Source organism: Podarcis tiliguerta (genome assembly GCF_965153285.1).
Source record: "Podarcis tiliguerta genome assembly, chromosome: 3".
Classification (NCBI taxonomy): Eukaryota; Metazoa; Chordata; class Lepidosauria; order Squamata; family Lacertidae; genus Podarcis; species Podarcis tiliguerta.
The window spans coordinates 22000380-22016557 of record NC_139536.1 but is presented as its reverse complement, the minus strand read 5'-3'; the positions used below and the strand labels follow the sequence as shown (position 1 = coordinate 22016557).

General features: G+C 43.5%; 1 long non-coding RNA gene across 1 annotated transcript in view; it reads left to right on the top strand.

Annotated features, from left to right (window-relative positions):
• The window catches only part of LOC310674230, a 29844-nt gene extending 15136 nt beyond the window's left edge, over positions 1–14708 (top strand). The window contains exons 2-4 of the long non-coding RNA XR_014509455.1: positions 1020–1115; positions 11135–11214; positions 13697–14708. This is a non-coding gene — a long non-coding RNA (uncharacterized lncRNA). The remainder of the gene's footprint in view (positions 1–1019; positions 1116–11134; positions 11215–13696) is intronic.
• Positions 14709–16178: the final 1470 nt, after the last annotated feature.

The following is a 16178-nucleotide window of genomic DNA, read 5'->3' as shown; positions in this document are numbered from 1 at the left end:
ACGCTTCAGGTTACATACGCTTCAGGTTACACACTCCGCTAACCCAGAAATAGTGCTTCAGGTTAAGAACTTTGCTTCATGATAAGAACAGAAATCGTGCTCCGGCGGAGCGGTGGCAGCAGGAGGCCCCATTAGCTAAAGTGGTGCTTCAGGTTAAGAACAGTTTCAGGTTAAGAACGGACCTCCGGAACGAATTAAGTACTTAACCCGAGGTACCACTGTACTTCCCAACTTGTTGTTGTTGTTTAGTCGTTTAGTCGTGTCTGACTCTTCGTGACCCCCTGGACCAGAGCACGCCAGGCACTCCTGTCTTCCACTGCCTCCCATAGTTTGGTCAAACTCATACTTCCCAACTGGTGCCCTTCAAAACCAGCCTAACTTTTACATGAATAAATGAAGAAAATGCAGGCTTTCCTAGAAAGAAAGAGGTGCTAGCCTGAGGTTAAGCCTGAAGAAAACTGACTTGCAATGTTCCCATGCTTAACCCTATTGAAATCAGTGTGGCTTTCCTGAGTTCAGTCTTGGTTGGACCATGTTGTGTATTCTTCAAATGCAAGCACTTTCATCTCATTGGTATTCACATCAATATACAAAGAATGAGAAATTCTTTCTTTTCTTTTTCTTCTTCTGACATCACTCATGTACCCAGGTGCTAAAGTCTCCCCTCCACCTGTTTTTGCAACTTACTGACACGCTCCTTTCATTCAGGAACATGAGCATGCTACCTACCTGCCACCTGATCCCTTAACACCCTTTGATGTCCTTCTGCCCTGCGCCCGAGGTCGAAGCCGACAGCGGACATGCCTTTGGTATGAATGATTTAAGGCAACAGGTGAAAGTCTTTACATGCGAATACTTACAACGGCCTTTCAAGGTCTCGGTATCAGTTACGATCATATTCCCCAAGTGGTCCCTTGCGTATTCCCAATTGTGTTGCTGTTTATACAACTTGCTGCCCTGCCACATTTCATGGCTTTTTATTTTTTTAATTTTATTTTTTTAATGAATTGTGCATGCAGATCCTCTGCGTCTTGCCTGGGGGAGCATCTCTCAAGCAGTCATCCTGCATTAAGGGGAGCTGCCATTCACTGTTGAGACAACAGCAGATCACGGATGTAAGTTTCCTGTTAACTTCTTTGAGTCCCACCTTCTCTCTGCATCCAACGATTCTAAACTTCTGAGGGAGTCAGCCAAAAACGGCTGTAGTTTTGCTGATGCTGTATGTTTGAGAGTTTGGTGCTCTTTCTGGGTTTTTGCTTTTACAGCTTGGATTTTAACGATGCTTTAAGACCATTTTCGATTGCGTCTGAATTAAATTTTATGCGAGCAGCTCCGAAGGTTCATTTGAGGTCTGATAGAACAGGATATAAATGTAAAACCTATAGCTCCCTTGTTCCTTTTATTCTCCTCTCCCTTTGTTTCCACTCTACCTTGACAGCTCTTAATTTTATGAGGTATAAAATACGACAACCTGCCCCACCCTTGTGGTTTCTAGATGATTTGAACTTCAGCTTCCATCACCCCTTACCATTGGCTATGCTGTCTGGGGCTGATGGGAATTAGGGCCCAAAACATCGGAAAAGCACCAATTTGGGGGAGACTGGCCTGGGGTTTAAAACAAAAAACAACAACACCTTCTTCTCTTGATGCTGAAAGGACATAAGAAGAGGGGCTAGGTAAGTCTTCCTAGGAAGGATGTACCCAAAAAAGGTACAACAGGTGAACAGGCCAACTGAGTCACCCACCTAACTTGGTATGCTCACAATGCTACTGCAGATACAGTACATAGAATCATAGAATCATAGAGTTGGAAGAGACCACAAGGGCCATCGAGTCCAACCCCCTGCCAAGCAGGAAACACAATCAGAGCATTCCTGACATATGGTTGTCAAGCCTCTGCTTAAAGACCTCCAAAGAAGGAGACTCCACCACACTCCTTGGCAGCAAATTCCACTGTCGAACAGCTCTTACTGTCAGGAAGTTCTTCCTAATGTTTAGGTGGAATCTTCTTTCTTGTAGTTTGGATCCATTGCTCCGTGTCCGCTTCTCTGGAGCAGCAGAAAACAACCTTTCTCCCTCCTCTATGTGACATCCTTTTATATATTTGAACACAAATAGTACACAATAAATTTAACTCTCCAAACATCAGCAAATAATAATTAAACAGAAATTTACTCTTAACAATTACAATAAATAATTACTGAATTATGATCAGTAAAAATAACTTCAGGTTGGGGAAGGCTGAGGTAAGGCATCACTAATCGGTTCAGTTTTTGTTGAAGAAGGTATCAGCCTTTCAGTTAAGTAAGAGACGGGCAGAATAGAAAGGTTGTCCAACTATTTGTGATGACAGATACTATCCAATCACATGAGCCAGCAGTCTCCAACCTTTTTCGGCCTTTAGGAACATTTGGATTTTTGAGTGAGTGGCATGGGCCCCAGCCCCTCTGGCCATTTCTTTCCCCACTTCCCTAGATCAGCTGCCCCCTGGGAGGCAGAAGGAGAGAAAGCACACACACACACACACACACACACACACACACACTTCCTCAGGGAATGGGGCAAAAGTTGAGTCCAGCATAATTAATCTGTGCCTTAAAAAGTACATAGAGCTGAAAACAGGAAGCCTTCAGCTCTATGTACTTTCATACCCTCCAACATTTCTGCGATGAAAACAGGGACATCCCATTCCATAATGATAATTTTACTATTTATATCCCACACATCTCACTGGGTTGCCTCAGCCACTCTGAACAGCTTCCAACATATAAGAATAATAATAAAACATTAAACGTTTTTTAAAAAACCTTCCCTATACAGGGTTGCCTTCAGACGGCTTCAAGGTTGGATACCCTCCAACATTTCTCCAATGAAAATAGGGACATCCTGTGACATTCTGAGACCAAATCAGAAAACGGGACGGCATCTCTAAGTCAAGGACGTCCCTGGAAAACAGGGACACTTGGGAGGGTCTGTACTTTTCAAGGGAGAAAAAGATAACCGCCCTCATCACCTCATGACTAAGAGGACCTCAGGAGTGCTACATTGGCATTCCCAGACATTAGCAATGTCACAACTCTCATCCACCGCCATGTGAATTAATGAGAGAACAACTAATACTCAACGTTACATATGCGAATGGCCGTGTTCTGTGCGAGAAGAAGCTCAGAGTAATGCACGTTTTCAACAGTTTTCAATTCGCTCAATAAATTTGTCATTTCACAAGCCAAGCATGCACCAGGGAGGTCCCAGCAACCATTTCCTAAAACTATCAGACAATATCTATAGGTTTAGCAGGTAGGTGCCTTTATTAGGAATGCCTTTTGTAAACAGCAGCAACACCAGGTATTTGAAGAGCGCTCAGCAGCTGATTTCAAAGCACTACATTACCAGGAACTGCTCTTTCCTTTCTCGAGTTTTTCCTTTGGCATAGTATCATAGCAAGCTGCACAACTCAGCCTTTCAGAGAATCCTTTTTGAATTCCATCCTTATGCCCTGTAGCCTCCTCACATTCCTGTAAGGCAGTTTAATATTCATTTAATCATGCTAGAACACCACATGCGGCACTCTGCGATGGCTGTACAGACGCTAATTAAGCCGAGCTGTGCAAACAATCAAGCAATTTAAAATCAAAACAAATCCCCCTGTTTCATCCAAACAATTGATGGGGGCAAAATCAATGAAAACACTCTCGGCGCATGCAGAGTGCAGAAATCATCCCATGATGTATTGATGCAATTACTATAATAAATGTCACATTTACAATCGCAAGTGGTCAGGAACCTCAAGCGCTGGAAAATAGTAATTCGCTGGGTAAGTGGAAGTATGTTTGGTATGTTCACATAACACTTTTTTCTCTTAAAAGTAATAGCACGGAAAATTTTAGTTTGGGGCATCAGCTTTTAACTTTGGGAATCATTTGGGAGCCAAGCTTTTAATTACAGTGTTAACCTCTCTCCAAAAGGTGAGAGGTCTCAGTGATCGTACCCAGGCTCAATTTCCTTTAGAAGTTTATTGGCATTTTTAAATATTGGTGTTTATTTAGAAACATACAGGTTGAGTATAGATGAACACCCAGCATTGAAGACTGGCAGCCAGCCCAAAGTTTGGTGCTTTCACATCTGATATCTAGGAGGGCAGCCAGTACACTGAGACTCTTGATGAGCCAGCTCATCTCTCTGGCCCCCACCTGCCTTCCTTTCTCAATCCCATAAGAATGCTTTTGGTTGGCTCCAGAGTTCCTGGGGCTAGAACCCCACTCAGGAGATGCTCCTACAGGGGATAGGCCATAGCTCGGTGGTAGAGCATCAATCCCTGGTATATCCAAGTGGGGCAGGAAGAGACCTCTGCAATTCTAGGGAGCCACTGCCTGTCTGTGCAGATGTATCAATGGTCTTACTCCCATCCTTTTCCATTACTGAGCGACCCTGTTGGACCAAAAGACCTTCTATGAATGCAAGGGCATCAGCAGGATTCGATCCAATATGTTTATCTGTGATGTGGTAGCTTGGACATCAGTGACTCGGTATTGTGCAATTTTAAAATTTCCATTCCTATAGCAGGCATGTCCAACAGGCAGATCGCGATCCACCGGTAGATCACTGGACATCTGTGGTAGATCACTGGTAGATCACACTGGCTCTTCCCAAAGAAGCTCAACATTTTTGTTCTTCACTCTCCTACCTCTTCTCTAAAACAACTATGACCTGAACTGCAAAAAAGGGGCTAGATCACAGTCCCTTGGGAGTTGGCATGAAACTCTAAATCTCAAGGTCATGGGTTTGAGCCCTGCACTGCAGGGGATTGGACTCGATGATCCCTGTGGTCCCTTCCAACACTACAATTCGATCATTCTATGTGCCCTCTGCAGACTTTCATTCGCACATTCGACAAATGCACCTAGCTCCCCTCACAACCTGTGTGTTCATGGAATGAGCATCACCCTAATGAACATCTCAAAATAGCTGCCATTGTCATTCAGTGAGTGAGGGGGCAGGATCAGACAAAATGAGATTTCAAGAAGTAATGTCTAGAATAACATTTCATCTAGACTACTCCCACTAAGGTTAGGATCCCCAAAGTTGTAGCTGTGGCTGCCATGGCACCCCAGATAACCCCCTGGTACTGGTTGAGACCCCCTGCACCTTCTTAATATTTTTGAGTAGTGGAGGCTCTATTTTATTTTATTTTATTTTACCTTGGTCAGTGTCTGGCTGGATGAAAAGAGAAGGGCAGGTCTCCAACCCATCCCACCCTTTCCCATTCCATTCCCAGAATGCCTTTGGCCCGCGTATAAGCCCAGAGACAGGAGAAGAAAATACCAGGGAGGGACAGCTTGAGGCATGGACTCTTGTCTTGTACCTTCTTCAGAAAAGAAAAATAAATGGGGCCATTTTACTGCTACATTTTGGGGAAATTATGGGAGTGACCTGAGAACGGTGATTTGGTGTGTGCTTATGTTTGTTTGGAGGGTGTTCTGCATGCATTTTTTAGACTGCCTGTCTCTCTTTTTGCTTCCCCATCCCCAGTGTCTGACTTTTCAGGGGGTGACTGCTCTTTGTGGTGTTTTTTATGGTGGGTAGCCTGACGTTTTTGTTTTATGGAGGTATATTGCCTATAGTGTTGTTGTTGCTGCATGTGTTTATGAGCATCACCACTTCCACTGCTGGGCATTTTCTGGTGCCCTCCAACATTCAGATTTCTAGATGTGCTCCAAGAGCCAAAAAGGTTGGGGACACCTGCAACATTTAAGGTGGCTTTTGCAGTAATTGCACAGAGAAGGCTCTGTTTGCCATCACTTAAGGAGTGTGTAACGTTTGCGTACTCCAAATCGGGATATACAATTTACTTTACCTTAAATATAGCGTTTTTGCAGAAACCCTGCATTCTCTAGAAACTCTATCCATCTAAATTGCTGTATTTAGTGTGGCTAAATATGTCCAGGCCAAATTTAGTGCCTGTCCACAAACAGTCCCTGCCAGCTGAATTGTAAGGGTCATTTTGGAAGGTAGTAATGACTAGTGGCACTTGTGCCATTTTATCTGGGAAACTAAAGAGATTTTAGAAAACACCTGGGAAACATTGAATATGAAGCTTTAGATGTGTCAGGAAAGTTGACTTTGGATTCATGCGGGACTTTTTCTTTCAGCAAGACTTACAACCCAGAGCATCCGTAGCAGGAAAACGATCCTCTCAACTTCTGTGAGACCTCTGAGCAGCGGAAGGCCTCATTTGCTAAAGTGGTACCTCAGGTTAAGAACAGTTTCAGGTTAAGAATGGACCTCCAGAACGAATTAAGTTCTTAACCCGAGGTACCACTGTATATTTACAAGGAGGTGTGATTTCACGAAGGTTTGGAAACATGGGCTTCCTTAATGCTCCGGTGGGATTATATGGCATTAATGGACATTGGTTCCATTTTGCTTAAAACAAAATTGCTGCTGATCCTTTTGGAAAGCAAATGCAATTCACAAGGAAGCCGTAACAAGAAAAGTGCCATCTAGCATTATTGTTGACAGCTAAGCAGGTTGGGGGAGGGTGCTGGGGGTGGGGGGCAACAGGCGGGAAGGACACACAAACCAATAACTCAGCTTAATGGTATTTGCAAAACCTGGGCCAAACAGCAAACATTGCTTTTGACAGCCTGTTGGTTCCGTATTGTTCCAAAGCCTGGTACCTTGGTTACGAAATATCTCCAACTCTTCCCCCCCCCCCCCCAATGATCAAAAAGGCTTACTGTGGCATGTTGGATACGGAGAAAGAGAAACAATGGGTAACTAATGAGGAGAGGGGTAGTTAGTAAGTTCTGTGGAAAGAAAATGGCTCCATGGCAGCTTTATTCATTCAGACAAATGCTTACAGGTCCCCTGCCAAAATGGATTCCCGAGACTACAAGAGAAACAACTAAGGCACATTGGTTTCTGTTATCTCTGTTTGGACATTTGTCTGTCTTCACTAGATCTTTGAAAGCTTGTTTACAAGGAAGACAGGTTGCCCCAAAGCAGAAGGGATGAATCTGTTGACGGATAGGATGCAGTCTGGGTTTTTTTTCTTTCCTTTTTTTAATTGGAAGCTGATGTTCGCTGCAATGAGCCTGTAAGGCTTGCTGTGGAACAATATGACCTACCACCAGCGGCTTATATTTCAGCAGGGTTAAAGCAAGGGGTCTTTGAAACTTGGAGTGGCGTGGAATTCTTCATTTTAATGCAGAGATTGCATCTGATTCGATACATTTTTTTTATTCTTATTTTTAAAGGTCCCTTGTCCTAGCAAACTGAATTCTGATAGGCTTTTGGGAGGGGGTTGTTTTTGTTTTATTCCCTTTGCAAAAGAATGCTTTTCAAATGCAATCATACAGAATATGTCTACTGAGACCAATGAATATTAGTCACAGTTAAGACAGCAACCATTGCAAATTCTATAGGAAATGAACGCTATTTTGTCATGGCAGGATTTTATTTTTTTATGCTAGTCCAGATAAATAAATAAATAAAACCCCAATTTCCTCTGTCTTTATTTAAAACTTCAACCAGATACAAAACTCAGAAAAGAATATATATAATGCCTACATTTATGCTCAGTATAAAGGTAAAGGGACCCCTGACCGTTAGGTCCAGTCGCGGACGACTCTGGGGTTGCGGCGCTCATCTCACTTTATTGGCCAAGGGAGCCAGCGTACAGCTTCCGAGTCATGTGGCCAGCATGACTAAGCCGCTTCTGGCGAACCAGAGCAGTGCACGGAAACACCGTTTACCTTCCCGCCGGAGCGGTACCTATTTATCTACTTGCACATGTTTTCGAACTGCTAGGTTGGCAGGAGCACGGACCAAGCAACGTTGTGGGGATTCGAACCGCCGACCTTCTGATCGGCAAGTCCTAGGCTCTGTGGTTTAACCCATAGCGCCACCCGCGTCCCAAACCAATAAATACATGTTGGTAAATAAACCACTGAGCCTCTTGGGCTTGCCAATCAGAAGGTCAGCAGTTCGAATCCCCACAACAGGGTGAGCTCCTGTTGCTCGGTCCCAACTCCTGCCAACCTAGCAGTTCGAAAGCACACCAAAAAAAAGTGCAAGTAGATAAATAGCTACCGCTCCGGCCTGAAGGTAAACGGTGTTTCTGTGCGCTGCTCTAGTTTCGGTGTTCTGTTGCGCCAGAAACGGCTTAGTCATGCTGACCACATGACCCGGAAAAACTGTCTGTGGACAAACACCGGCTCCCTTGGCCTGTAAAGTGAGATGAGTGCTGCAACCCCAAAGCCGTATGTGACTGGACTTAACTGTCAGAGGTCCTTTACCTTTTAAAAAAATAAATCCCATAACTATTTTCTAACTAGCCCAAAACAATATTGGGTTGTATTCCTTTCAGTTTTATTGAGAGTGGACCCGCTGAAATGAACGAACTTAAGTTGCCATGGGCAATAAATTCAATGGGTCTACTCTGAGTATGACGAACATTGGCTGCAACCCATTATTTGTTTCATTTGCAGTTGTGTGATTTGTAAAGCTGTCACCAGATTAAAATAAATAGTTAATTAACTATATGAGCGTCAGTCTATGAGCCAATAAATTTTGCATAAATTCGCATATGAGTTAAAATTATTATTCTTATTATTTATTGAATTTATATACCGCCCTATACTGGGGGGCCTCAGGGCGGTTCACAGAATAATAGCCCCAAGGCAAGAAACACCATACTTTAGACTTTAAAAAGAAATTAAATATAATCTCGGATCTTTCCACTCTGTTCCATCTCTCTCTGTTGGGACCCACAGACTGGAACATGACTCTTTCATTCTCCCACAGGTCCCAATGTCCATGTCGTCACTGTCCTTCCTCTGCCTCCCACTTTCATTACACTCTGCTCACCTTCCAGAGACACCTACTGACACTCCCATTCCTCACACGGGGTTCTGACTGAATGTTGTCAGTTCAACAGTGTGTGAACACACAAGGTCATGTCCTCCTCTTCTCACATGCTTGACATCAAAGAAGGCTTCCCATGATTTGATCCTGGTTTGTATGGAGCTGAAGTCGGTTTGTCAAAACGTTTCAAAGTCAGGGCGAAACTGTGCTTTATTAACAAACCAGGAAGTTTATTGGGCACATGAGAAAAGGAGGGAAGGAGATGAAGAGGAGAGGATGTTTGAGTTTATTGCTCATTCCCACTTCCACACCCACTCAGGGTTCCTGTTCACTTGGATCAGGCCACACTAAACGTGTGGCAAGGCAGCATGGCTTGCGGACGCATTCCCACTGCCTTCACACATTCACTGAATGCTTATAAGAGGGTCATCTGTACATGGGTTCATCCTTTTAGCCAACAGCTTGCAGGTACGCCTAGCCTAGCTTCTTTGCTTTCCATTGTTCTGTGAGTCCACATCATTTATGGATTTTATTTTATTTTTAATCACAGAAAACGAGGGGAATTATTAACTCTGACTTGCATTTTATACGATAAAATGGTGATGCGCCTAAATATGACAGCCCTTAAACAATAGTTTTCATAGCTCCCTTTGCATTCTTAGCTATTTCATAAGCCAAATGTTGACAAATAGGCAACTAAGGCCATAGCGAGGGGGCTGCCAACCAAACAGGCCCTGACATAAGTAAGAACAAATGGTGTATTATTTTCCAAACGTCTTATACCAGGACAATAAAAATTGTTGCATATGATTCTCATATTTGCTGCTTGCTGTTAGGTTATGCAATTCCCCCCCCCCTCTTTTCTGACAATAGAGACGCCCAAAGCTGCTTTATACCAAGCCAATCCATTGGTCCATCTGCCTTCTTATTGTCTACATCAAGGATGGAGAAATATTTTTAGCCCAAGGACAACATTTCTGCATGAATGACTTTCCAGGGCCCACACACCAGTGGTGGGATGGACCAGATGCAAAAAGGACAATTGGAAACAATACGCAGGTCCTAAACAAGTATTGAGGAGTCTTAGTGGTTGTTCTGCTCTTCACACAGCTGGAGAGAAAGGTTAACTTCTCCAGGAATTTCCAATCTGTACTTGGGTTTTTTTATATATATTTTCATGCACCCAACTGGTGTTCTCCAGATGTGGCTGGCCTTCCAGTTCGCCTCCAGCCCAGGCAAGCATGCCCAATTGTCAGAAATCTGCTCCAGAAGGTTGAGGGACCCTCCAGATCAGATCTGGAGGGGATAGTACAAGAGGAGAGGAACATGGACCAATGGAGCCCCGCTTTCTGCAACATTGGATGCAACCTTATAAAAGGCAAGCATGCTGATAAATTGTTTCTGGTTCATCACAAGGGTGCCTCAATATGTTCTGCAGCTCTCACCGCACGGTACTATAATCTTTGGATCAGGCCCCAAGGAGGAAGCTTGACACAGAAGGATCAGTGTACATTCTCAGATTACTGACTGAATGGGGTCACAGTATGCATGGGTACTTAGCAAAGAAGCCACAGCATTTTCCACTGGCTGCGACTTCCAAACAGAACACAACTTGCACACTGTGCTGCGGACTCTGCAGCAAAACACTCCTGTGACCACTTTAAATGCAGAGGTGTCTTTTTGCGTGAGGAAAAGGGAAAGTGTGGGCACAAACTACTCTGGACTTCAAAGAGTCAGCTTTGACTGAAGCAGAGACGGCAAGGCCCGGCGGTTAGGTCCCTGACTGCATATCAACAACAGTACCATAAATCACATTTACTTCCAAACCTAATACCTAGCATTTAGAGTCAAGAGACGTTTAGAGAGCTGCCTTCAAGACATTGCATAATTTATTGTTCCCTGATTTATTCTCCATATGACAAGTAAAAAAGTTGAAGTACTGTCGGTAGCTATTTTGATTTCTCTTCAGATCCATTTGACATCTGTTATCCAAGTAATGTTATCTTGGTGGATAACAAGATTTGCTCCGATTTCTTGCATCGTTCCCTCCCCCTTTATTTTTTAGGGAATGACAATTAAATAGAATTAAATTGCAACGTTCTGCTGTACATTTAAATGTAAACAGGGCAGGACTGCAGTATAAAGATGTATTACTGATGAGGTACACAAAGCTCTGTAACAGAAACTAGTTTTGATCTACTGTTTATAGTAGAGCAGTGAGATGTCTACCAAATGAGGACAACGTCTGAAATGTGTTTGCCATTTACAGCTTGAACTTTCAAACATGCGAAGAGGAGGGAGAGAATTGGCCCCTTTGCTGCTGATGACACAGTCATTCCTAATTTTATGGTGAGAATGCCTTTTCCTTGCTATTGTTCATAAGGTGAGCAAAACCAATTCAGAACATTTTCTGAATTCAAGATGGCGCCCTCTACCTCCATTTCACATGCTAAAGCCAACCAGACTCACCGTTGACTCTTACTTCATCACTGCACTGCACTGCACTACACTTCATCACTGCATACCCCCCAATATTCCTCAGATGAAAACAGATTGAAAAATGCAATTCTGGGCTGCATCAATAGGAGTATAGCATCTAGATCAAGGGAAGTAATAGTGCCACTGTATTCTGCTCTGGTCAGACCTCACCTGGAGTACTGTGTCCAGTTCTGGGCACCACAGTTCAAGAAGGACACTGACAAACTGGAACATGTCCAGAGGAGGGCAACCAAAATGGTCAAAGGTCTGGAAACGATGCCTTATGAGGAACGGCTAAGGGAGCTGGGCATGTTTAGCCTGGAGAAGAGGAGGTTAAGGGGTGATATGATAGCCATGTTCAAATATATAAAAGGATGTCATATGGAGGAGGGAGAAAGGTTGTTTTCTGCTGCTCCAGAGAAGTGGACACGGAGCAATGGATCCAAACTACAAGAAAGAAGATTCCACCTAAACATTAGGAAGAACTTCCTGACAGTAAGAGCTGTTCGACAGTGGAATTTGCTGCCAAGGAGTGTGGTGGAGTCTCCTTCTTTGGAGGTCTTTAAGCAGAGGCTTGACAACCATATGTCAGGAGTGCTCTGATGGTGTTTCCTGCTTGGCAGGGGGTTGGACTCGATGGCCCTTGTGGTCTCTTCCAACTCTATGATTCTATGAAAACAGGGCCATTCTATTCTACATCAGAATCACTGCTGGGGGGTGAGGGCTTTAAAAAAAATTTTTAAAGATATTTATTAAAGTGTTTATGATACGGACAAGTCCCCTTGCCGAAGTCCAGCTAGCTCCAGCACCCACCCTTGACCCCCATAACCTCCTTGCCCCACCACCCTTCAAACTCCAGTCCTCCAGAGACCTGTCTGCACCCTGCCAGCTACACCCTTCCCCACTCCCACCCCCCAGGGCCTGCTTCTCCAGCCGCCACCTTCTCCTGAAGCCTGACTTGGCTCATTTTCTCCTCCTTGTTCTTATTTAGCACAACCAACTGGCTGGGGGCCTGCCAGGCTGGAGAGTTGCAGCCTCCAAAGGTGGGAATGGTAACCCTGTTGCCTAATTCCCTCTTCCTTCTCCTCCTCTTCCTGCTACTCCTCCTGCTGCTATGCCCATAGCTGTCAACTTTTCCCTTTTCTTGCGAGGAATCCTATTTGGAATAAGGGAATTTCCCTTAAAAAAGGGAATTGTAGACAGCTATGGCTATGCCACCAGCTGACCAGCCCACCAGCCTGCCTGCCTGGCTCCCTCCCTCAGACCCAGCCCAAGACTCTTCCCTCAGTCAGCAATTATCTCCTCTCCCTGCTTCTACCAGTGTGCAGCCATTTCCGGTTACCATGCCTTAACAAAGATGGGAATTCAAGACTCTGCATGAGAAGCCATGATGGTTTAAGGGTTTCCGTGATGTTCCCAGCATTTTCAGGGCAGTTGAAGACTATGTCACTGCACTAGGGGACACAGTGCAGGCTATATTAGAGCTTTTGGGGGGAAAGTTGTTGAGAGATGTTTTTTGAGTTATTTTAAAGGAAATTCACCAAAACCTGCACTTAGAGCAATTTCTGCCCAGACACTGTTTCTGACATCCGAATCCTGGAAATTTCCAGACATATGGCAACCATAGGCGATATGGCACTCTTCTCTGTCTTACAACTCCTCCCCACTGCAGCCATCTCTGTCTAATGGTAGGGCCAGCCCTTGAGGTAAGACATGGGTGGGGGGAGGCTTCTCTCAAGGTGAGAGGTCCTCCCAAATGTTTACTACATTCCCCTTCTTAACTGGTTGTTTTCTTGCCTGCGCTGATGAAGGGATCCCGGATCCAAGATAGGACAGGGCCATGCTTCAGCTGGAAGATGCCTGTAACCTTGTTACAGTAATTCTGATCGGAGAAACTCTGTGGGTAGCCTTATTTTCAATTGATTATCAAATCTCTTTTAAAAATCTATCCTGTTCTTGCACTGGCAGTATTCTTACAGATGCATGGCTAGATACAGTTAGCAACAGACTTATTTCAGTACAATAATCAGTGACTAAGAACTTGACTGGTTGTTTGCAGTTTTACAACCTTCCACAGTTTTTAAATTGGGCCAACTTGGAGATACAATCTTTTCCCCTTTGGCTTTATTTCACTTTCCAAGGATTAAAAACTGCTTTTCTGCACTCCCCAAAGTTTCTCTTTTGCCAAGTCATGCTGCACTATTCAGCTTTTTAAAAACAGCATTTTACCTTTTAAAAATAAGGGTGCCATCAAAAAACACCACTATGGTACCCCAGTTGTGGAGTTTCTTCCCAGTAGAGATACAATTGTGCCCTCATGGGTTTATTATTATTATTATTATTTCTTCTTCAGGCCTTTGGAGATTACTGAGCTGGCTGCTGGTTGTTCCCTGTTGAACTATTTACTGCTTAACCGATGGTTTCGTGATTATATGCCGTATTTAATTTTAAATTCTGGAGGTCTTGGAGTTGAAGAATGTTTTTAAAATGCAATGCATTAAATAAATAAAACTTAAGGCATCCAGGGTCCATCTATGGCCCTCTCTCCTCGCTCTCAGTGTTCAGAACACTGGAACCAAAAGGATTTGGTCCCTGTGTAATGTCTATTTTTATTGGAATTGTTGTGAAAAAGCAGTTAATCATATTTGACGTATGGGTGGTTTTTTTCTTCACATCTCAGAAAAATTCTGTTCAGAGACAAATGGGGGGATTGTTGGCTGCCTTTTAGTATCACTCAAAAGAAATCCAAGTGCAAAGGTGTGATTCATAATCAGTGAGAAGGCACCATGAGGTATGGAGGGGAAATACTTTTTTAAAAAGTTTGAGGAGAAAAATTTGACAGAAGAACAAAAGGTCCCTCAGACACTACACAGAAGAAAAGGGTGGAAAGAAAAAGGTCACAGACAGGAGCCAAAGTTAGGCGGACAAGCAGGTTCAGGAAGATACTCAGATGAGGGAAAATAGGCTTCAGTTTCATAATACTGAAAGCCTCGAGGAATAGCAAAGATTAGGGTCTCTCCCTTTTTCTTTTTCTGGTTAAGATTTTATCACCTTTGAAACGCGGTGGGAACCAGAGTAGGTGTTTCCCCAATTGCTCTTCAACTTGAAAATAGCAAGTCAGAACCAGACAAAAGCATGGGTTTCAAATGCCTGACAAGGCCCTCAGAAATTATCCTGTTTTTTAAAAAAATAACACAAATGTTCTTGACGATAACCAAGAGTAGATTTTCTAGGGAGATGACCAACTGGTGTTTACAATACCACACTGTGTTCCCATAGCTTCAGCAAATGCACAATAGATTTTATTTCACGCATGTTTGAAAGGGTCCTGTTTTGCTAACGTAATGATGAGGAGGAGATTATTTACAGTGGGGTATAAGTAAAAATAAAATATTAAGCTGACTCAATGAATGTGTGTGCTTCTATCTTTCACAACTACAGCTCTGTATTTGCAGTGGGAGAAGGTAGGGAAAATATTTACATATGTTTTCCATTAGAGGTCTTCAGAACTAGGTCTACTGATTTTAAAAAAAACTTCAGCATCGTGATTGGCAGAGTGTTTGCTTGATGGAAAAAACAATAAGGCCTTTTCTGTTGTTATATGAATTAATAGATGGAAGGGAATGAGATCGTGTACTTTCAGTGTAATCTAAAATGTCACTGGGTATACAACTGCATGAAGAATCCTCTTCACACAAATTGGAACCCTGAAAGTTCAGGAATTGTTGAAGGGATACATGATCTTGCCTCCTAATGCATTCAGTTCAGATAATTTACAAACAGAGCTCTTCCCCACCTCGAGAACACTGAGGTGTCAGGATGAAATTGTTGTGCATGTTCAGGGCGCAGATGTGTGCTGCAAGTTCAGTCATGGTGCACCACTCCTGAACCGTCTTCCCATGGAACCACCAATGTGTTTTCAAGCCTTAGGAGTGAGGTTATTTCCCCCTGCCTTGAATGTCAAGATGCCCTTAGAACAGGCATAGGCAAACTCAGCCCTCCAGATGTTTTAGGACTACAACTCCCATCATCCCTGGCCACTGGTCCCTGTTAGCTAGGGGTGATGGGAGTTGTAGTCCCAAAACATCTGGAGGACCAAGTTTGCCTATGCCTGTCTTATAAACTCCAGAAGCTCTTGGCACTACCGACAAGGAGGGAGAGAGAAAGAGAGCAACAGCTTGCATATAATATTTTTAATGTATAGATGTTATTTTTGGAAACAAATGTCATTACGAATAACTCTCTCCAAAATGGGGAATATCCAACCAGAGATTGGTGTGTCTGCTGCTCAGATGCTAACTTTGGATGGGGAACTTCAGGGCCTGAGATGTCACTTTTTATAATATAATAATAATTTTTTGTGGTTCTTTCTCTTTAAACCAGACTTGGGCCAGTTTCAGTTTCAGACAGAGGACTGTCCTCCAAGACTGCCCTTCATACAAAGGATTCCTTCAAGTACAGTAGAAGACTGTTTTCTGTAAAGTAAGGCATGTGACCGACCATGTTTCCATTCTTTATGGATAAAATTTTTCCCTGTGTCCCTTGTAAGAGCAAATATGTAGAAGACCAGAAAGAGTGGCCACTTGCACAGATAGAGCCCCATTTAATTAAGCCCGTGCAAGTGACCACTGAATCACCTCGCTGGGATTTTTGAGCATGGGAGAACATCGTGCAGTTGATGGAGCAGCAGCGATAATAGAACTCCGAACAACAATGTGATCCATTTGCCTAAGCCCTGGGAGAGAGGAAGGAAGCCAATTTATTATAGCCACTTGCTTTATACTGTGTCAGTTCATGTGAATGTTTCATTTGCTTTTTCACATGAACTGCCACAG